General features: G+C 47.1%; 1 protein-coding gene across 2 annotated transcripts in view; it reads left to right on the forward strand.

Moving 5' to 3' along the window:
- Positions 1 to 20420, forward strand: part of ELOVL7 (ELOVL fatty acid elongase 7) — a 162990-nt gene that overhangs the window by 23583 nt on the left and 118987 nt on the right. Inside the window, exon 2 of one of the 2 annotated variants that reach the window (XM_068271822.1) lies at positions 12959 to 13010. The exons of the other annotated variant lie outside the window; for it this stretch is intronic. The gene's annotated coding sequence lies outside the window, so the exon portion shown is untranslated. The remainder of the gene's footprint in view (positions 1 to 12958; positions 13011 to 20420) is intronic. 2 annotated transcript variants of the gene reach the window in all.

A 20420-nucleotide genomic window follows, 5' to 3' on the forward strand; every position in this document is an offset into this window, starting at 1 on the left:
TTCCTTTTTTTCTTTCTCTGCCTGAAAGAGTTAAATATCAGGTATTTAAAGAGAATCTGTAACGTCAAAACGTCCCCTGGGGGGTACTCACCTCGGGTGGGGGAAGCCTCAGGATCCTAATGAGGCTTCCCACGCCGTCTTCCGTCTCTCAGGGGTCTCGCTGCGGCCCTCCGTACAAGATGACGTCATTATTTACCTTCCCGGCTCCTGCGCAGGCGCTCTGACGGCTGTCGGCTCCGAAGTAGGCGGAAATACCCGATCGCCGTCGGGTCTGCTCTACTGCGCAGGCGCAAGTTTCCGGCGCCTGCGCAGTAGAGCGGACCCGACTGAGATCGGGCATTTCCGTCTACTTCGGAGCCGAAAGCAGCCACAGCGCCCCCGCTGGAGCCAGCAAAGGTAAATATTGAATTGACAGTTGGGTCTGTCGCCGGCTGTTCGGAGGGCTGCAGCGAGACCCCCGTGGGACCGAGGACGGCGTGGGAAGCCTCATTAGGATCCCGAGGCTTCCCCCACCCGAGGTGAGTACCACCCAGGGGATGTTTTTGATGTTACAGAGTCTCTTTAAGTGGCTGACGCAGTCCTGACTCAGACTCACTTCCTGTCTGAGTCAGTCACTTCCTGTCTGAGTCAGGACTGAGTCAGCCACTTACATACCTGATATTTAACTCTTTCAGGCAAAGAAAGTAAAAAAGGAACGTAGCATAGTTATTTGTGTGCTTGGCACTGTACATACATATGTCTATCTCATCATGTCACTTCGGGTATCCTGGCTTTAAGTGATTGAGTTTGACACCTCTGAAGTGGATTAGAACCGAGTAAAATTATTTAAAATAAACACATGAATATTACATACTGTATATTCTGGTGTATAAGACTACTTTTTAACCCTTGAAAATCTCCTGAAAAGTCAGGTGTCGTCTTATACGCCGGGTGTCATTGATGCCGGGTGATACGCCCTATCCTGTTACTGCCTCTCAGATCTCGCTTCTGTAGTGAAGCGGCGCAGGCGCATATGTGTAAGACCTGAGAGGCAGAGAAGGAGGTAAATAGGATACAAGGGTGGGCCAGAAGGGTGATAGAGGCGTGTTTTATGGGCACAGCGCAATCTATTCTTCCATACTGCTCTGATAAACAGGGAAACAAGGAGAGCTGACCAACCCACTTAGGGAAAGTTGACCAAGCCAACAAGTCAATCACCTATATATTGTTATATACTGGGTACCACATACACTACAGCACCAGTATCTGTTCATACATAGCACCAGTAAATAATGTTTTTTAAATGTTTATTTGGTGTGCACGGCGAGTATATCCCAAACTCTTATATTTTAACTGGAAAAGTTTGGGGGGGGTCGTCTTATACGCCCAGTCGTCTTATAGGCCGGAATATACTGTACTTACTTCACCGTCAGTTCCTCTCAGAAGTTCACCATTTTCTTCTAACAATGATTCCTTACAATTCTGACAAGATGTCAGATTTGTCTCTCAGGAAGCTGAAAGCCTTAACTGACAGCAACTACATCAGGGCAACTGATGTGCAAGGTAATATCCATGTTTCCATATGGTTCAAGCAATATTACTGGTTAACAGAGTGCTGACCAGGAAGCTGTTACGGGGTCATCACCATTTTCAAAATGGAAGACAGAGAACTCACAGATCGCAGTGGACAAACAGGACCGGGGAGGAGAAAGAGATTAATGAGTAGACTACACAGGGGTAATTATGAATTATTGGTTTAAAGAAGAGAAACCGTATCCAAGAATTGAACTTCATCCCAATCAGTAGTTGATACCCCCTTTCCCATGAGAAATCTTTTCCTTTTCTCAAACGGATCATCAGGGGGGTCTGTATAGCTAATATTGTGGTGAAACCCCGACCACAGTGTGATGTCAGGACCATGGTCCTGTCAGTTTCCTGTCTGTGAACCTCATTGCATTGTGGGAAATAGCTGTTTACAACTGTTTCTACCTGCCAAAAAAGCAAGCAGCTTCTGCTTCCACTGACATCACCTGCCAGCAGTAAAAATGTTGCCATATGATAAATGTCAGAAATTGTAAATCAGGGAGAGGAAAGATTTGACAATGGGCAAACACTGACTAAATCATTTATACCTCATTATTGTAAAAATGAAGCACTTTGTTTATTACATTATTTTAATTTGGAGTTCCTCTTTAAGTTACAGGTTTACTACTTTAATTATTTACTTTCCCATGTGACAATCAGAATCCTGTGGGTCCCACAGGAAGTTAGCAGCGAGGTCTGCCTTGATTTCCATGTAATGCGCGGCAGTCGCTGGAGTGATTTCCATGTGCTGTATTTAGGCTCATGGAGCAGATGAAATGCTCTCAGGTATTATTTACATAAGTGATATCACCTGCCCTTCCTTCTGCAGCGATGTAGCTCTGGCCACTCTCATTATACAGGAAATGCATACAGGATAATTGTCGGAACCTATTCATGGAGTGTGTATCCATGGAAGAGACAGGATATCCACGGAGAGCACCATTTTTCCATAGTGCAAGATATCCCCGGGGATCACTGACATTAGTCTACCACTAGCATCCATTTCCCAGTTTTTATAGTGTTAATATTAGCGTTGTTCAGAAGCAATATAAGGAAAGGAGTATTGTACATCATGGCGGACGTGAAATTATTATCCACCCCTATTAAACCAATCTAATCAAATCACATAGATTACACGCCCATCTTCATATATATGTGAAACAAGGACTGGCATTACCATTAAAGTGGAACTAAACTCAGAACTTCCTCTATGCTCTAAAAGATAAGTAGCCATTATCTGTCCTTCCCCGCCTCCACTCTCTGCTCTCTTTCCCACTTCCTCCCTCTGCTCCCTTCCCCACCTACTCCCTCTGCTCCCTTCCCCACCTACTCCCTCTGCTCCCTTCCCCACCTCCTCTCTCTGCCTCCTTCCCCACCTCCTCTCTCTGCCCCCTTCCCCACCTCCTCCCTCTGCTCCCTTCCCCACCTCCTCTCTCTGCCCCCTTCCCCAGATCCTCCCTCTGCCCCCTTTCCCACCTCCTCCCTCTGCTCCCTTCCCCACCTCCTCCCTCTGCTCCCTTCCCCACCTCCTCCTTCTGCTCCCTTCCCCAGGTCCTCCCTCAGTCCCCTTCCTCCCTCTGCTCCCTTCCCCACCTCCTCCCTATGCTCCCTTCCCCACCTCCTCCCTCTGCTCCCTTCCCCACCTTCTCCCTCTGCTCCCTTCGCCACCTACTCCCTCTGCTCCCTTCCCCACCTCCTCCCTCTGCTCCCTTCCCCACCTCCTCCCTCTGCCCCCTTCACTACCTCCTCCCTCTGCTCCCTTCACTACCTCCTCCCTCTGCTCCCTTCCCTAGATCCTCCCTCTGCCCCCTTCCCCACCTCCTCCCTCTTCTCCCTTCCCCACCTCCTCCCTCTGCTCCCTTCCCCACCTCCTCCCTCTGCTCCCTTCCCCACCTCCTCCCTCTGCTCCCTTCCCCACCTCCTCCCTCTGCTCCCTTTCCCACCTCCTTCCTCTGCTACCTTTCTCACCTCCTCCCTCTGCTCCCTTTCCCACCTCCTCCCTCTGCCCCCTTCCCCCTTCTCCCTCTGCTCCCTTCCCCACCTCCTCCCTCTGCTCCCTTCTCCACCTCCTCCTTCTGCTCCCTTCCCCAGGTCCTGCCTCTGCTCCCTTCCCCACCTCCTCCCGCTGCTCCCTTCCCCACCTCCTCCCTTTGCTCCCTTCCCCACCTCCTCCCTCTGCTCCCTTCCCCAGGTCCTCCCTCTGCTCCCTTCCCCAGGTCCTCCCTCTGCTCCCTTCCCCAGGTCCTCCCTCGCTCCCTTCCCCAGGTCCTCCCTCTGCCATCTTCCCCAGGTCCTCCCTCTGCCCCCTTCCCCCTTCTCCCTCTGCTCCCTTCCCCCTTCTCCCTCTGCTCCCTTCCCCACCTCCTCCCTCTGCTCCCTTCCCCACCTCCTCCTTCTGCCCCCTTCCCCCTTCTCCCGCTGCTCCCTTACCCACCTCCTCCCTCTGCTCCCTTCCCCACCTCCTCCCTCTGCTCCCTTCCCCAGGTCCTCCCTCTGCTCCCTTCCCCACCTCCTCCCTCTGCTCCCTTCCCCAGGTCCTCCCTCTGCTCCCTTCCCCACCTCCTCCCTCTGCTCCCTTCCCCAGGTCCTCCCTCTGCTCCCTTCCCCACCTCCTCCCTCTGCTCCCTTCCCCAGGTCCTCCCTCTGCCCCCTTCCCCAGGTCCTCCCTCTGCTCCCTTCCCCACCTCCTCCCTCTGCTCCCTTCCCCACCTCCTCCCTCTGCTCCCTTCCCCAGGTCCTCCCTCTGCTCCCTTCCCCACCTCCTCCCTCTGCTCCCTTCCCCAGGTCCTCCCTCTGCCCCCTTCCCCAGGTCCTCCCTCAGCTCCCTTCCTCCTTCTCCCTCTGCTCCCTTCCCCCTTCTCCCTCTGCTCCCTTCCCCACCTCCTCCCTCTGCTCCCTTCCCCACCTCCTCCTTCTGCCCCCTTCCCCATTCTCCCGCTGCTCCCTTCCCCACCTCCTCCCTCTGCTCCCTTCCCCACCCCCTCCCTCTGCTCCCTTCCCCAGGTCCTCCCTCTGCTCCCTTCCCCACCTCCTCCCTCTGCTCCCTTCCCCACCTCCTCCCTCTGCTCCCTTCCCCAGGTCCTCCCTCTGCTCCCTTCCCCACCTCCTCCCTCTGGTCCCTTCCCCAGGTCCTCCCTCTGCTCCCTTCCCCACCTCCTCCCTCTGCTCCCTTCCCCACCTCCTCCCTCTGCTCCCTTCCCCAGGTCCTCCCTCTGCCCCCTTCCCCACTTCCTCCCTCTGCCCCCTTCCCCACTTCCTCCCTCTGCCCCCTTCCCCACCTCCTCCCTCTGCTCCCTTCCCCACCTCCTCCCTCTGCTCCCTTCCCCAGGTCCTCCCTCTGCTCCCTTTCCCACCTCCTCCCTCTGCTCCCTTCCCCACCTCCTCCCTCTGCTCCCTTCCCCAGGTCTTCCCTCTGACCCCTTCCCCACCTCCTCCCTCTGCTCCCTTCCCCATCTCCTCCCTCTGCTCCCTTCCCCAGGTCCTCCCTCTGCCCCCTTCCCTCCTTCTCCCTCTGCTCCCTTCCCCACCTCCTCCCTCTGCTCCCTTCCCCACCTCCTCCCTCAGCTCCCTTCCCCACCTCTTCCCTCAGCTCCCTTCCCCACCTCTTCCCTCAGCTCCCTTCCCCAGGTCCTCCCTCTGCACAGAGCAGAGGTTGGAGGAAGCCCCAGGTAAGTTAGTAAATATTCCCCTTGAAAATTAATAGGTGAATTTTGATTGGCTGTTGTAGGCTCCACCCACTTTCCTGAATATTGTTGCCAATCACCCAGCGACCAAGTGTGCCAAGTTTGAAAACCCTGACAACCCTGATTTGATTAGATTGGTTTAATAGGGGTGGATAAAGAGTTTACTTCCTGATTGGCTTAAGAAAAAAAAAGCGCTAATCACCAAACAAAAGCATTGACAAAAGCGCTTTTAAAAAATCACTAATCGCTTAAAAAACACCAGGAAAATTGCTTTAAAAAGCGCTCAGAAAAGCGCTCAGCGCTTGCAATTTATAATGTGAACTAGGCCTAAGAATGGCTGCCGTTTACATTTTCCCATTTAAAATGAACAGTTGAAATTCGATTGGCTGTTTTATGTTCCACCCACTTTCCTGGAATTTGTAACCTCGGTCACCATGTGATAGGGTGGCCACTTGCAGAACCCTAAAAAGGAGGACATCTTTCCGAGGGCAGTGGCGCACAATAGTCCACATGGTGGAGGGCCGGCCGACCACAAAATGCAATCTCACTGGCAGATTTCCCCACAAATGCAATGTTATTGGCAGATTTCCCCACAAATGCAATCTCATTGGCAGATTTCCCCACAAATGCAATCTCATTGGCAGATTTCCCTACAAATGCAATCTTATTGGCAGATTTCCCCACAAATGCAATCTCATTGGCAGATTTCCCCACAAATGCAATCTCACTGGCAGATTTCCCCACAAATGCAATCTCACTGGCAGATTTCCCCACAAATGCAATGTTATTGGCAGATTTCCCCACAAATGCAATGTTATTGGCAGATTTCCCCACAAATGCAATGTTATTGGCAGATTTCCCCACAAATGCAATGTTATTGGCAGATTTCCCCACAAATGCAAAGTTATTGGCACATTTCCCCACAAATGCAATTGACCAGAGTGGACTGGACTGACCTGAAGTGACCACGGACGGCGGCAGTACGGCTCTTAGTGACTTACTACTAGTAATACTGCTGGCTTTTAGTTACTAGCAGCCTGGCTACTGTCACACACAGTGGCTGCCCGCTAGCACTACAACTACTGCGGACTGTGCAGGCAGCCAATCGGAGCGGAGCGACTGGCAGTGGCAGACAGTGCGGTGGCTGGCTGGCTGCAGAGCGACTGGCAGTGCGGCGGGCTGTTGCGTAGTAGAATGGGTGCGGCTCCCTCCGGGTCGCGCTCGCTCGTCATCCGGTCGGCTCCTCCCCCCCGCCAATCATGGGCTGCCTCTGTTCCCGCTGCGGCTACGTGTCACACGTAACGTGTGACATCATCACAGGCAGTGCCACTGCGCCTGTGCATCAGCGTTAGGGAAGATGGATGAGGAAATGGCCGAAAAGGAGGACATTTAGCAGTCCTCCTTTGCCTTCCGCCGGACGGAGGACAATAGGTCCAAAAACCAGACTGTCCGGCGGAAATCCGGACGGATGGCCACCCTACCATGTGACCAGCTGTGCCAAGTTTGGTGAATGTGGCTTTATTACTGTTAGAATGGCAGCTTTTTCCATTGAGGTGAATGGGTGAACTCTGGTAGGTTGTTTGTTGTTCCGCCCAGGTGTGCAGAGTGGATGCGAGACCCCCAGAGCATATCACATACATACACACACACACACACAATTTTATATACGGTATATATGGATTAGGGAAAAACTGAACATGACATTGGTCAGATTTTTCAAATGTCACAATCAATCAGAAAAATCGATTGCAATTCTTGAATTAAGAAATATAAAAAATTGTATCGTGCATGGCCCCCAATACTCAGACTGAGTTCTGGCTTTTACCATATACATAAGACTGAATACTGCTGTGGCCAGTTAGAGAACACTGAGTGTTCACTGCTATCAGTTACAGAAGAATGAGTTTTCACTGCTGAAAGTTAGAGAAGACTGAGTGCCTGCTGCTGCCAGTTACAGAAAACTGAGTGCCCACTGCTGTCAGTTAGAGAAGACCGAGTGTCCCCTGCTGCTTGTTAGAGAAGGCTGAGTGTCCCCTGCTGTCGGTTAGAGAAGACTGTATGCCCGATGCCGCTAGTTAGAGAGGACTGAGTGTCCCCTGCTGCCAGTTAGAGAAGGCTGAGTACATCCCTGCTGCTAGTTAAAGAAGGCTGACTGTCCCCTGCTGCCACTTAGAGAAGACTGAGTGCCCGCTGCTGCTATTTAGAGAAGGCCGAGTGTCCCCTGCTGCCAGTTAGAGAAGGCTGAGTGCCTGCTGCTGCTAGTTAGAGAAGGCCGAGTGTCCCCTGCTGCCAGTTAGAGAAGACTGAGTGCCTGCTGCTGCTAGTTAGAGAAGGCCGAGTGTCCCCTGCTGCCACCAGTTAGAGAAGGCTGAATTAATCCATATGAAAATGGTGCCTGCGAATAATGGCGCCTTGTGATGCCACTAATCCGTCTTCCGCTTAGAGCTGGTCCACACTAGGTCCGGAAACGTATCCGTGGCTGCGTTTTTCAAACCTGATGAAAAACGGAGTCCCGGATACTAATGTTTAAAATAGCAGCCAGCCTCACCCAAGTAAAAAACGGATCCGTCTGCGTTTGCGGGGATCCGTTTTTAAAACCTGAACGGAAGGTCCGGACCTGCTGCATTTTCACGCAACGGATCAGGACCACGGATACACGCAGGGGTAGTGAAAGCAATGAGAAAACGCATCTCCAGCTCCACAGGCAAAAAACGGATGTGAAAACGGATAGCCTGAACTTTATGATTGGCCCAAAAAATCCTCCCACTCCTTCCTAATGATAGAGACGTTTTCTGTCAGGGAAAAACCTGAACGGAAACTGATACAAAACTGATGCAAAACTGATGCACCTTCATCAGTTTGCAGTACGGTGGTACTTCCCCTGATCCGGACTGCAGTGTCCGTCCTGCAACCGGGTCTAGTGTGGACCCAGCCTTATTGTTAATCGTTAATCACCGTTAAGAAATTGTCTCCTTAAAAACGTTAAATAACTTTTTAATTGATATTAATAACTCTAACGCTCTTGATAGAAGTCTTCGTTTAAAGTTATTTTTAACTGGATTATTGCTATTTTTTATTTTCAAATCATTGATATTTACATATAAACACATTGCAGTATAATAAGACACGTGGAGCGTCTTGTGTGCCTCCCACCGCCCTCCCCTCGCAGCTGCTGGCATGTCCAGACCGGTATATGTATGTATATACACCCCCTCTTCTTTCCCCCCATTGCCTTTAGATTGTAAGCTCGCAAGGGCAGGGCTCTCTCCCCCTTTTGTGTCTTGGAAATCATTATACATTTCATTCATCATGTTACTTTTATCACTGTCATTACCAATTCTGTATTCTGTATGTTGTATCATTTTTTGTATTTTGTCACTAATTATGTATCTTGTATATTAGTGTACACCATTGGCCTCAATTCACTAAGCTTATCTCCTGTCTTTAATAACTCTTCTAGAGTTGTTACCATGGTGATAAGGCATGTAGTATTCAGGAAACATTTTACCTCAGGCAAACCTAAAGTTAACTCTTCTGTCTTTAAGTTAACTCTTTATAATCCTTAAAATAACTCCAGAGTTAAAGACAGGCTGTGTGAAAATAACTACAGAGGAGGTAACTTAACTACAGAGGAGGTAAATAAACTACAGAGGAGGTAAATTAACTACAGAAGAGGTAACATAAGGAATGAAGAGATAAGATAACTGTGTGGAGGTAAGTTTTCTCTTGCCTTATTACCTCCAGCATGATCTTAGTGAATTGAGGTATTATGTACCCCATGTTTGTTTCTTACTTTGCACAGCGCCACGGAATATGTTAGCGCTTTATAAATCAATAATAATAATAATAATATACACCCCTTTGTATTTCTGATCCCTATATGCACAGTCCATACATTACTATCACTACTTACAGTATGTTCTTTGAGCATGTACAATTGTCACTTCTTTCTTTGCACTGTGATTTTTTAGCTAATCTATTCAGGCAATTGCACTTTATCATGGGATTTGAGACCCGGGTCTGGTATTGCTTTATATTGTGCTCAATATTTGAACCCAATTGACAATCTATACAGCTTACAAGGCTTATCATATATTAAAGTGGTGAGGCATTGTTGATACTCTTTTTCCACATTTATTGTATTTTGGTGTGTGCTGCATGAGAGCTTCTCTTCTTTTAAATGATTTTATTATGTTTATACAGAGTGTTTAATAAAGATTGTCATATTGTGAAATGGTGGTGCGGCCTATTCGTTCAGGATTTCTTTTCTCTTTCTTGGTCATACATAACATGTAATGCAGTGCGCAGTCCAATCCTGCACAAAGTGTATTATAGTTAGTTAACGTTAAGACTACTGTACAAAAGGTACAAATTAGCTAACATTAATATCGTTATGATTTTTTTTTTTTTTAACTCCAATCCTGCACAGTCAGTGTATTAATGTGAGTTAACGTTCACAGTACTGAACATTACTTGCACAAAGTTGATAACGTTAGTTTACGTTTACATTACTGCACATTACTTAAAAAAAGTTGCTAACATTAATACCGTTAATATTGTTTTTTTAAATCCTCGATCTGCAACATCTTTAGAATATTTTGACAGTGTTACATTACATCCATTTACCGTTTTGCAGTTAAATAACTTCTGCAGATTGGCTTATGTAGGGCGCTATTGATAAATAACGTTACTGTGCGCAATAACGTCTGCTGTTTGGCATATGAATGGCGCTTTTGTTAAATAACGTTACTGTGTGCCGTTTTTCTTCTTTTTTCCCCATGTGCTATTATTATGCAGTACTAACGATAAATAGCGATAAGTGTATCTTTTTAATGCGGCACCATTTGTATGCATCAGCGTTGTGCGCCATTATTCTCTGATCCGGGCTGAATGCCCGCTGCTGCTAGTTAGAAAAGGCTGAGTGTCCCCTGCTGCCAGTTAGAGAAGGCTGAGTGCCGGCTTCTGCCAGTTAGAGAAGACTGATTGCCACTGCTACCAGTAACAGAAGACTAAGTGCTTGTTCCTTAAGTTTCAGTTACAGAAGGAGTGCGTCTACTGCTGAAAGTTAGAGAAGACTGTTTGACTGCTGCTGCTAGTAGACTGAGAGCCCCCTGTTGCCAGGTCAAGTTATAAAAGGTTGCCTGACCATTTCTGCCTTCCCATACAAGACTATTCTTCTGCATCTAACAGTACAAAACCACCCGCAGAGGTGCTAATTAGGGCCGCTCAAATCCGGATCTGGGAGATACCCGGATAGTTGCTATCCGGATATCTCCTAGTAAACTTGTGCGGGGCGGGCAGGGGGGTTCAATCTTTCCTGTCTGACGTCTTCTGGCCCTGGCGTCTCCCACGATGGAGTCCACCTGGCGTTCACGTGACTACAAACACTTCCTCCTTCCGGGTTGAAGGAAAAAGTGTTTGTAGTCACGTAGTGCGTGGACCACATCGTGGGAGGCGCCAGGGATGGACGAAGAGGACGTCAGACAGGAAAGATTGACCCCTCCCCACAGGTTTACTGGGAGATATCCGGATAGCAACTATCCGGGTATCTCCCAGATCAGGATTTGAGCAGCCCTAGTGCTAACGGTGTTAGTTCAGATCTCTGCTGAACTTTGATCTAATATCAAGTAAGGCAATGTGATCAGGGCCGGGACGGTCAGGGCGCAGTGTAGGAGGGGGCGCAGAATTCATACAGCTGTCATTCCTAATTGTGTTTGAAGCAGAAAGAAATAAGAAAAGGGTATACATGGCAGTGACTGCAAGCCAGATAACTAGATATTAAGGTGTTGGGTAGGTTGGGGGCCCTGGGACGCCTCTTAGTCTAATAGCAATCAGTGTGTGATGGCTGGGGTGGCAGGGATGGAGGGGCGCACTTTGGTGCCTCAGCCTTGGGTGCTGGAGGACCTAGTCCCGGCTCTGAATGTGATAATCAATATCTGATACAAATTGATCATTGACCACATCTGGTAGTATACATCCACCTTTACACTACCAAAAGCTGTTCTCTAATGTTCAGTATTTGCATTTTTAACATTAGTTTAATTTTTCTTGAGTCCATCTCTCGCTCCGCTAACAATGACCAGCTCTGCCGCACACACAGCAGTGCTTGCGGTCATCTAAAATCTAAAACTGTCTCTGTCTTGGGATGCTACTTTGTCCATTAGCTAAATAACATTCACGTTTACGGCTGTTGCTACGAGAGACAGTTTTACCAACTCTCAGTTGCTGATAGCTGCGAGTCACAATAACAGGTTTATCCAGAAGGACCTGTTTCTCCTGTGTGATGATATATGTGCTATCGGGCTATCCTACCTGACTGACTGCAAGAATCTTTTCATCTACACAGGAATGCAGGTGCGCTGTAAACAAAAATGGAGTGGAAATAGCTTCTGGTGGCTTTGTCACTATTCTACAGTGGGATGCGAAAGTTTGGGCAATGTTGTTAATCGTCATGATTTTTCTGTATAAATCGTTGGTTGTTACGATAAAAAAAGTCAGTTAAATATATATTATAGAGGACACACACAATAATATTTGATAGGTGAAATGAAGTGTATTGCATTTAGAGAAAGTGTGCAATAATTGTTTAAACAAAACTAGGCAGATGCATAAATTTGGGCACCACAAAAAATAATGAAATCAATATTTAGTAGATTCCCTTTTTGCAGAAATTACAGCCTCTAAACGCTTCCTGTAGGTTCCAATGAGAGTCTGGTTCTGGTTGAAGGTATCTTGGACCATTCCTCTTTACAAAACATCTCTAGTTAATTCAGGTTTGATGGCTTCCGAGCATTTACAGCTCTCTATAACTCACACCACAGATTTTCAATTATATTCAGGTCTGGGGACTGAGATGGCCATCCCAGAACGTTGTACTTGTTCCTCTGCATGAATGCCTTAGTGGATTTTGAGCAGTATTTAGGGTAATTGTTTAGTTGAAAGATCCAGCCCCAGCGCAGCTTCAGCTTTGTCACTGATTCCTGGACATCAGTCTCCAGAATCTGCTGATACTGAGTGGAATCCATGCGTCCCTCCACTTTGGCAAGATTCCCAGTCCCTGCACTGGCCACACAGCTTTGTCACAGACTCCTGGACATTGCTCTCCAGACCAGACCATCCCACTGTATATAGTTCTGAGCTTGGCTTCTTGGAATTGTGAAAAATGAACAGATCAAAGAATGAAAGTTAAGCTGGCCATACATCTATCAATCAGAAGAAAATAGATGCCATAGCTAGCATGCCCGATCAATGAGTCAACCGATTTCAGGCCGAATTTGGTCAAATGTACTCTGGAAAATCTCGGTTTGACATAGTTGATCGGGTGCATAGCAGTAACAGCGAGCGATATCACGATGACCGACAAACGCAGCAGACTCCCAGCCGATGTCTCTCCAAATGTAAAGATGCCCCCCTCCGGTGCCCATGCATTGGAAATCTCACCTGCATCAGCTGCCAAGACTGTCCAGGTCCTTTCCGAGCGCCGCCAAGCATGTGTGTTTGATGTCATACGGGGGCACATGCTATACATGGCATCACCTGCTGAATGTGACGGGGGCACTTAGGGGAAACAGTGTATGAACCCGGAAGCAGCAGCACCTAAGCAGGTGAGATTATAATGCATGGCACCAAGGGGGGCACATTGATGTTTAGGGGAGAGCGAAGAAAAAGTTGCCCCTCTGCTCACACTGCATTCATCATTTTTCTTTCACCAGGGAGTCTACCAGTCCGCACCCGGATCCCAAGGGTGTGAACGTTGCAACCAAGGTAAGGAAAAAGTGAGTGGGTCTCCACCTGGATTTCGTGCAAAAATTGCTATAATTTATTTATACCATAGTACAAAAATACACACGACGTTTCGGCCTGCGGCCTTTATCAAGTTTAGGGGAGAGCGGCCAGCCGCCAGAGGCAGGGTAACCGGGCAAATGGCAAATTTCATTCTCCTGGGGGGGGGGGGGGGGGGGGGGGGGTGGTTTGATAGCCAGCTCTGGGGCCTGGAGGGGGAAGAAACACAATAATTATGGAGTTTCATAGCTGCAGGCCGTAGTGGCCATGCTGACCTGTGGCTATAGTTAAAAGTGCATAGGGAGGACATGTGGGTGTCAGAACTGACTCATGATGGAGCATTGGAAGAAGGAGGATTGGTTTTAAAAGGCATGTTTTCTTTTAGGTCATGTGACCACCTACCTAAAGCTTTGTTGCAGACTACATACACTACTACATGTTCTTGGATGGCGAAAGACTTACAGACTCTGTTGCTAATGCTTTGTTGCAGAGGTGTATCTACATGGGTGCAGGAATGGCGTGTGCCATGGGCGCCTCATACAGGGGGCGCCTCATACAGGGGGCGCTGCTGCTGTTCTCCATATACATTCTAGTTTTTCTCTGAGGGACATTCTGCTGCCTGGTTACATTTTTGCCGGCGAAGCTGCCTAATTTTTATTTGGGGAAGGTACTCTTGCCCAACTTCAGTCTTACAGGCCATGTACAGGCTCTGCCTGTTCAGTAAGCCAGCACCTATTCAGTAGGAGATTTTGGGCAAGACTCCCTAACACTGCTACTGCCTATAGAGCTAGTCCTAGTGGCTGCAGCTCTGGCGCTTTGAGTCCTCCAGGAGAAAAAGCACGATATAAATGTTGTTCTGTGTTTGTTTGGTTTGTTTGTATGTTTCACGTCAACCTGAACACAACCGATTCCACAGAATGACTGCACCTTTAACTGTTTGGATGGTTAGCCCCTCCCCCTTCTTATACAAGCCCGGGGCAGATTTAAGTGTTAGCTATAGGCGTTGTTTACCCTAGATACACCTCTACTTTGATGCCATATTCCCCAAGACATTGTCAGTGATCTTGAGAAGACCAAGTCATGATGGACTGGAGCTGTTTTAGTGGCACAAGGGGGACCCATACAATGGTTGTTGATTCACAAACCTTATTTATTTTTCATTTTAAAGCCAATGGGAATCAAATAATAATAAAAAAAAAATCATGGACATGTTCAAAATAAAGAGAACATTCACCTTACTGTATTTTGCCGCTCCCCCGCCCCTGGATCTGTTTATTTTTCCCAGCACCAATGCCCGTGTTATCCAAGATGGCTGCTGACCTTTGCCTTTCTCTTCCGGGTCAGCTGCCTCTTCCTTTTTACTAGCGCTGGTAAAGTCGCGCGAGAAGCAGCCCCGGCCATAAAATGTTGCATAGGTCTACTCACAACTTTTTCCCAGAGTAGAACTATGCGTCTTCTCTTCTGCCGTCAATGCTGCCTGTGTTGTGCAGCGTTACTATGCACGCTCCTTCAGTGAGACAAGAGAGCTGTGCATCATTGGGAGGGCGGCTCAGAGGGGCGGGGAAAGGAGAGGTGATGGCAATGAATGACGGAGGAGAGGCAGAGCAGTGGAAATAAGCTCTGCCTCCTCCCAACAGCATTATATTCGACCGGACTGGTCAAATAAGTATAAATGAGATTGTGGGTGCCAGGCTGCAGCAATTCACACAATAAGGGGACTGAGCAGCACAGGAGAGAAATAGGTACATGATAAGCTATTGGAAATGTATAAAAAAAAACTGGTTCCCATTCATTTTACCGGTAAGGGGAACTAATGCATGAGATAAACAGGTAAGGAAAGATAAAGCATGAGTTAAGTCAAATAAAGAGAGATAAAGCAGGAGTTAAGTCAGTTAGATAAATCATGAGTTAAAGGACCACTTTCGCGAATCAATTAATTTTTAACCATCCCACAGTAGATATAAAAAGTATATAGGAGCCTTGCTGTGTCTTTTTTTTATTTTTGTGATGTCCCTTAAATTTACTATATGTCACTGAAATCTGTGTCTGTCAGTCCCTTACATAACGCTGACGGACTTTTGTAACTAAATAAACATAGCAGGGGGATTTTTTTTCAGGTTGTGAAAAAAAAGACAGATGGTTTATCCCTGCATTCTCAAACTGTCAATAATGTACTGCTCAAGCTCACCTGATCTTTACCCTCATCAATAGCCGTTACACAGAAGGACCCCCCGCACTCAGGCATCCCGCAGGCTTTGAGGGAGGCAGCTGTCAGCGCAGACTCTGCTGCGCAATGAGCTTCTCTCCCTCTTCCTCAATTCGCCTGCGGGTCTGCCACTGATGACGTGCGTGTTATGAGCCGCTCTGCAGTGGTAGTGACAGAATGTGCTGCCCCCGTCTATCGCCGCGGCTCTGGCCCTGATGATGTGCTAGGGCGGCTCATTACACCGCACATCATCAGGGCCAGAGCTGCGGCTCTTCTCGGAGAATCGGCTCTTCTGAATCGGCTCCCATTAAAGAGCCGGCTCTTACGGCTCTGAATCGGCTCTTCATTAAATATCACTAGACACCACTCAGAATCGGAGTAAAAGCCCCGCCCCCATCTCCATGACAACTCCAGACTGCTTCTCTGACTGGGGCAATCCCTCCTGCTACTGCTCTGCTCCGCCCCATACACTCCTGCAAGCTGCAAGAGGAGGACTACATCTCCCAGCATGCCTCAGCGCCCTTTATTACACAGCAAATCAGAGCTGTGTGGGGCTGCTGAGGCATCGGCTCTTTCAAAACTGAGAACCGGCTCTTGTCGTTCGCAGCAAAGAGCCGGCTCTTAGAGCCGGCTCGTTCGCGAATGACCCATCACTACCCGCAAGCGAATCAAGGAAGAGAGGCTCATTGCGCAGCAGAGTCTGCGCTGACAGCTGCCTCCCTCAAAGCCTGCGGGATGCCTGAGTGCGGGGGGGTCCTTCTGTGTAACGGCTATTGATGAGGGTAAAGATCAGGTGAGCTTAAGCAGTACATTATTGACAGTTTGAGAATGCAGGGATAAACCATCTGTCTTTTTTTTTTCACAACCTGAAAAAAATCCCTCTGCTATGTTTATTTAGTTACAAAAGTCCATCAGCGTTATGTAAGGGACTGACGGACACAGATTTCAGTGACATATAGTAAATTAAAGGGACATCACAAAAAAAAAAAAAAAGACACAGCAAGGCTCCTATATCATTTTTATATCTATTGTGGGATGGTTTACAATTAATTGATTCACGGTAGTGGTCCTTTAACCACTTTACCCCCAGCGGTACGGATTTATCCTTCCCTTTTTCCACCCTTATAAAACCAAGGGACGGAGAAATCCGTACCTCCCGCGCTACCGCCGCTGTCCGCGCTCCCGCCGCTCGTGCGTGCGTTCCCGCCGCTCGTGCATGCCGCCGCCCGCTCACCCGGAAATCAATGAACGGGAAAATCCATTCCCGTTCATTGATCTAAGCCCCCGCAATGATCTGCTGCTTCTATGAGAAACAGTGCGATCATTGTGATCTTCCCAGCCTCATAGTGCTTCCTGTAAGCGTCCTTCCGGACGCTTACAGGTCGCATGCACACAAACTCACTGTAAAAGTAAAGTAAAACTACACCCTAAAGCATTTTACATATACAAATACATTAGTTTTACACAATAAATTAACTCATTACCTCCCACACTCCCCAATTTATTTATTTTTGTAATTAAATAAAAAAAAAAATACAATAAAAAAAACCAAACATAAATAGTTACCTTAGGGACTGAAATTTTTAAATATTTATGTCAAGAGGGTATAACACTGTTATTTTATAAACTACGGGCTTGTAATTAGGGATGGACGCAAAACTGAAAAAATGCACCTTTATTTCCAAATAAAATATTGGCGCCAAACATTGTGATAGGGACATAATTTAAACGGTTTTATAACCGGGACAAATGGGCAAATACATTTCATGGGTTTTAATTACAGTAGCATGCATTATTTAAAAACTATAATGGACAAAAACTGAAAAATAATGCATTTTTTCCCACATTTTTTCCTATTTTCCCATTAAAACACATTTAAAATAAAATAATTCTTGGCATAATGTCCCACCTAAAGAAAGCCTAATTGGTGGCGAACAAAACAAGATTTAGTTCATTTCATTGAGATAATTAATAATAAAGTTATAGACGAATGAATGGAAGGAGCGCTGAAAGGTGAAAATTGCTCTGGTGCTCAAGGGGTAAAACCCTAAGATAAGGAGAGATAAATCATGAGTTAAGTTAGATAAGGAGAGATAAATTATTAGTTGAGTAATTTAAGGAGAGATAAATTGTGAGTTAATAAGTAAGGTGAGGTAATTCAACAGAAAAGCTTTGGCATCAGCCCCATTAGGCAGGTGAATTAAATATTTTAACTGATTAGTGTATAAACTCCATGCTTCTCTCTCTTGATTGCCTCTCTTCCTCCACCTCTGCACCCTCTTTCCAGCCCCTACCTACATCCCTCTCCACCTGCTTGGTCTCTCTCTCCATCACCCTGTCTCCTCTTTTTATACCACCGCTGTATCATCATATCTACAGCTTTTCTCTCTCAGGCCCTTATTCAATTCACTTTTTCTCCTAGGTAATATTTTTACACCTTATCCATAAAATGCCTTTTAGGCCACCATCAAGCAAGAAAATACTCAGGATAATTCTGACAATATTTTTTCACCTACAGAAGATGAAAAATTATCTCCTAGGAAAAAAGTGAATTGAATAAGGGCCTCTGTCCCTCTCCACTAGTTTTTTGAAGTAAACCTGTCATGAGGAGAGCAAGAGGTTTTATACTTACCTGGGGCATTTTCCAGCCCCCTGCAGTTCATCAGCTCCCTCAGTGTCCGTCCGGTCCCCTCCATTCTCCCATCATCAGTCCCGGTATTCGTTGACTACTACACATGTGCAGCCCCATGGCCAGGAGCGTTCCGTGCTTGTGCAGTTAGTTATTTAGGCCAGTAACTGCTCCAGGCCATGGGAGCATGACCAAGGAGGCACGAGGCCAGGGCCCGCATGCATGGTATTCCCTGACTGGCTTAGTTGGAGACTTTACCGGGGCTGACAGCAGGAGAACCAGGGGGGACGGGCACCAGAAGGAGGGTGGGGGAGCAGATGAATGACAGGGGACTGGAAGAAGCCCCAATGAGTTAACAGCCTTTAACCCCACTTGTCTCAGGTACTCTTTAAAGGGTACCTGAGGTCAACGTAAAGGGTATATTTATACTCACCTGGGGCTTCCTCCAGAGCCATGAGGTCCGTGGGCTCTCTCGCCGTCCTCTCCTGCCGCTCCATTGTCTTCTAATCTGCCCCGGTGGGGGCTGTTCTGTGCCTGCGCAGTACTACTGGGTAGGTGCAGCATGATCCCAGCTGCAGGAGCCCGATGGGGGGTGGGCCCAGCCATGCATGCGCAGAAGACCGCGGCTGGCCCGATTACCGGGGCTGATTAGAAGATAACAGAGAGGCCATAGAGGATGACAAGGGAGCCCACAGACTTCATGGGGCTGGAGGAAGCCCCAGGTAAGTATAAATCTACCCTTTACATTGATCTCAGGTTCTCTTTAAATCCTAGCCTGCCCTGTCCCAAGTTTTTTTCATTTTCATGTGTTTTTTTCAACAATATTTAGTTCAATGGACAGCCAACCTGAGCTTTGCCTCATTCTTTTGAAATGTATGTAAATTGTTGACAATGGTTTACCAGTCCAGCACTTCTATAACTTGAATGTAGCAAATCCAGATAATGATTAGTGCCTTTTGGTTGACATAGCAATAGTATACAGTATTGTTTGTTCTGTTCTCTTCTGTCCAGACTCTCTCTCAGTTTGTCTTGCAAATAATCTCCCGTGTTGTCCAAACACAGCTCCGCCACTGCGCTAAGCCTGTCCCTCTGACGCTGCCCTCTCATTGGACGCAGTCACGGTGATTCACACTTCATATTCGCTTACATTGTGCTCAAAGCAGATTAAGAAACTTCAGCTACGGCAGGAAGACGACGTCACACAAAACTCCCTGTCAATTATAATAGTGGCCTCCTCCTACGGAACACCCTGATAACATGTGTCTCAACGTGGGACGGTATCTAGGAGTCCATGTATTTGTACAGAGCTCAGTAACAAATGCACGCACACACACCATGTTATAAATGTGTTGAGATGTTTTAAAGAGGACCTGTGACAACATATATTAAAATTCAATTTTTAAGTTAAATATCCTGGTTTCAGCAGAAACACTTCCTATAGCTACCTGTTATTGTTATTGGTATGTAACTCCCACTTAGGCTTTGCCTAGGCTGTTTATTATATGAATCCCCCCCCCCCCCAAAAAAAAAAATATAGGAAACCAGAAATATTTTCTACTGGATTTAGAACTCTCAATAAACAATAACAATTACATTTCTATAGTTTTTTTTCCCCATAGGACCCAAGGCGCTTAGGCTCTCTCAGATTCTGTAATTAATGAATTTAGTAGTAGGATGAAGTATTAACACACCAAAAGTATAATGCAGCAAATGCCTGAGTGAACAGGTGGGTTTTCAGTCTGGGTTTAAACACTTCCAGAGATGGAGTTGCCCTGATCTACTGAGGTAAGGAGTTCCATAACGTAGGAGCAGCATGACAGAAGAATCTGTGACCAATCGTTTTCAGGTGGACTCTCGTATGACTAGATTGTTAGAGCCTGTGGATCGGAGATTGCAAGGATTGCTACGCAGCTGCAACATCTCTTTCATGTATCCAGGGCCCAGATTATGTAGTGATTTAAAAGTCAGCAGGCTGATCTTGAATAGAATCCTCCGCTTTAGGTAGCCAGTGAATGGAGTGCAGGATTGGTGTTATGTGGCAGTGACGGGGTTGGTTGGTTAGCAGTCGGGCAGCAGTATTCAGTATCAGCTGTAGGCGGTACAAGTCCTTGTTTGGAAGGCCGTTGTAGAGAGCATTACAGTAGTCCAGTCGGGATGTGATGAAGGCATGAACTAGTGTTGGCAGATCTTCTGGGGGGATGAGGTGCTTGATTTTTGCGATGTTCTTCAGGTGAAAATAGGATGATTTCACCACAGCAGAGATTCTGAAGTTTAAATCACCATCAATTATAACTCCCAGGCTACGCAAATGCTTGGAGCTGTGGAGATCCGTGCCTCCTATTCCCAGTTGTGAAGCCTGTAAGTGAAGTTGTTTTGTTGTCATGCGCTGCCCTCCGATCAAAAGCACTTCAGTTTTATCTGCATTTAGTCTCAGCCAGTTGTCACTGTAGTTAAAGAGGAACTCCAGTGAAAATAATGTAGTAAAAAAAGTGCTTCATTTTTTACCATAATTATGTATAAATGATTTAGTCAGTGTTTGCTCATTGTAAAATCTTTC

The sequence above is a fragment of the Hyperolius riggenbachi genome, chromosome 1, assembly GCF_040937935.1.
Source record: "Hyperolius riggenbachi isolate aHypRig1 chromosome 1, aHypRig1.pri, whole genome shotgun sequence".
In the NCBI taxonomy this organism is placed as follows: domain Eukaryota; kingdom Metazoa; phylum Chordata; class Amphibia; order Anura; family Hyperoliidae; genus Hyperolius; species Hyperolius riggenbachi.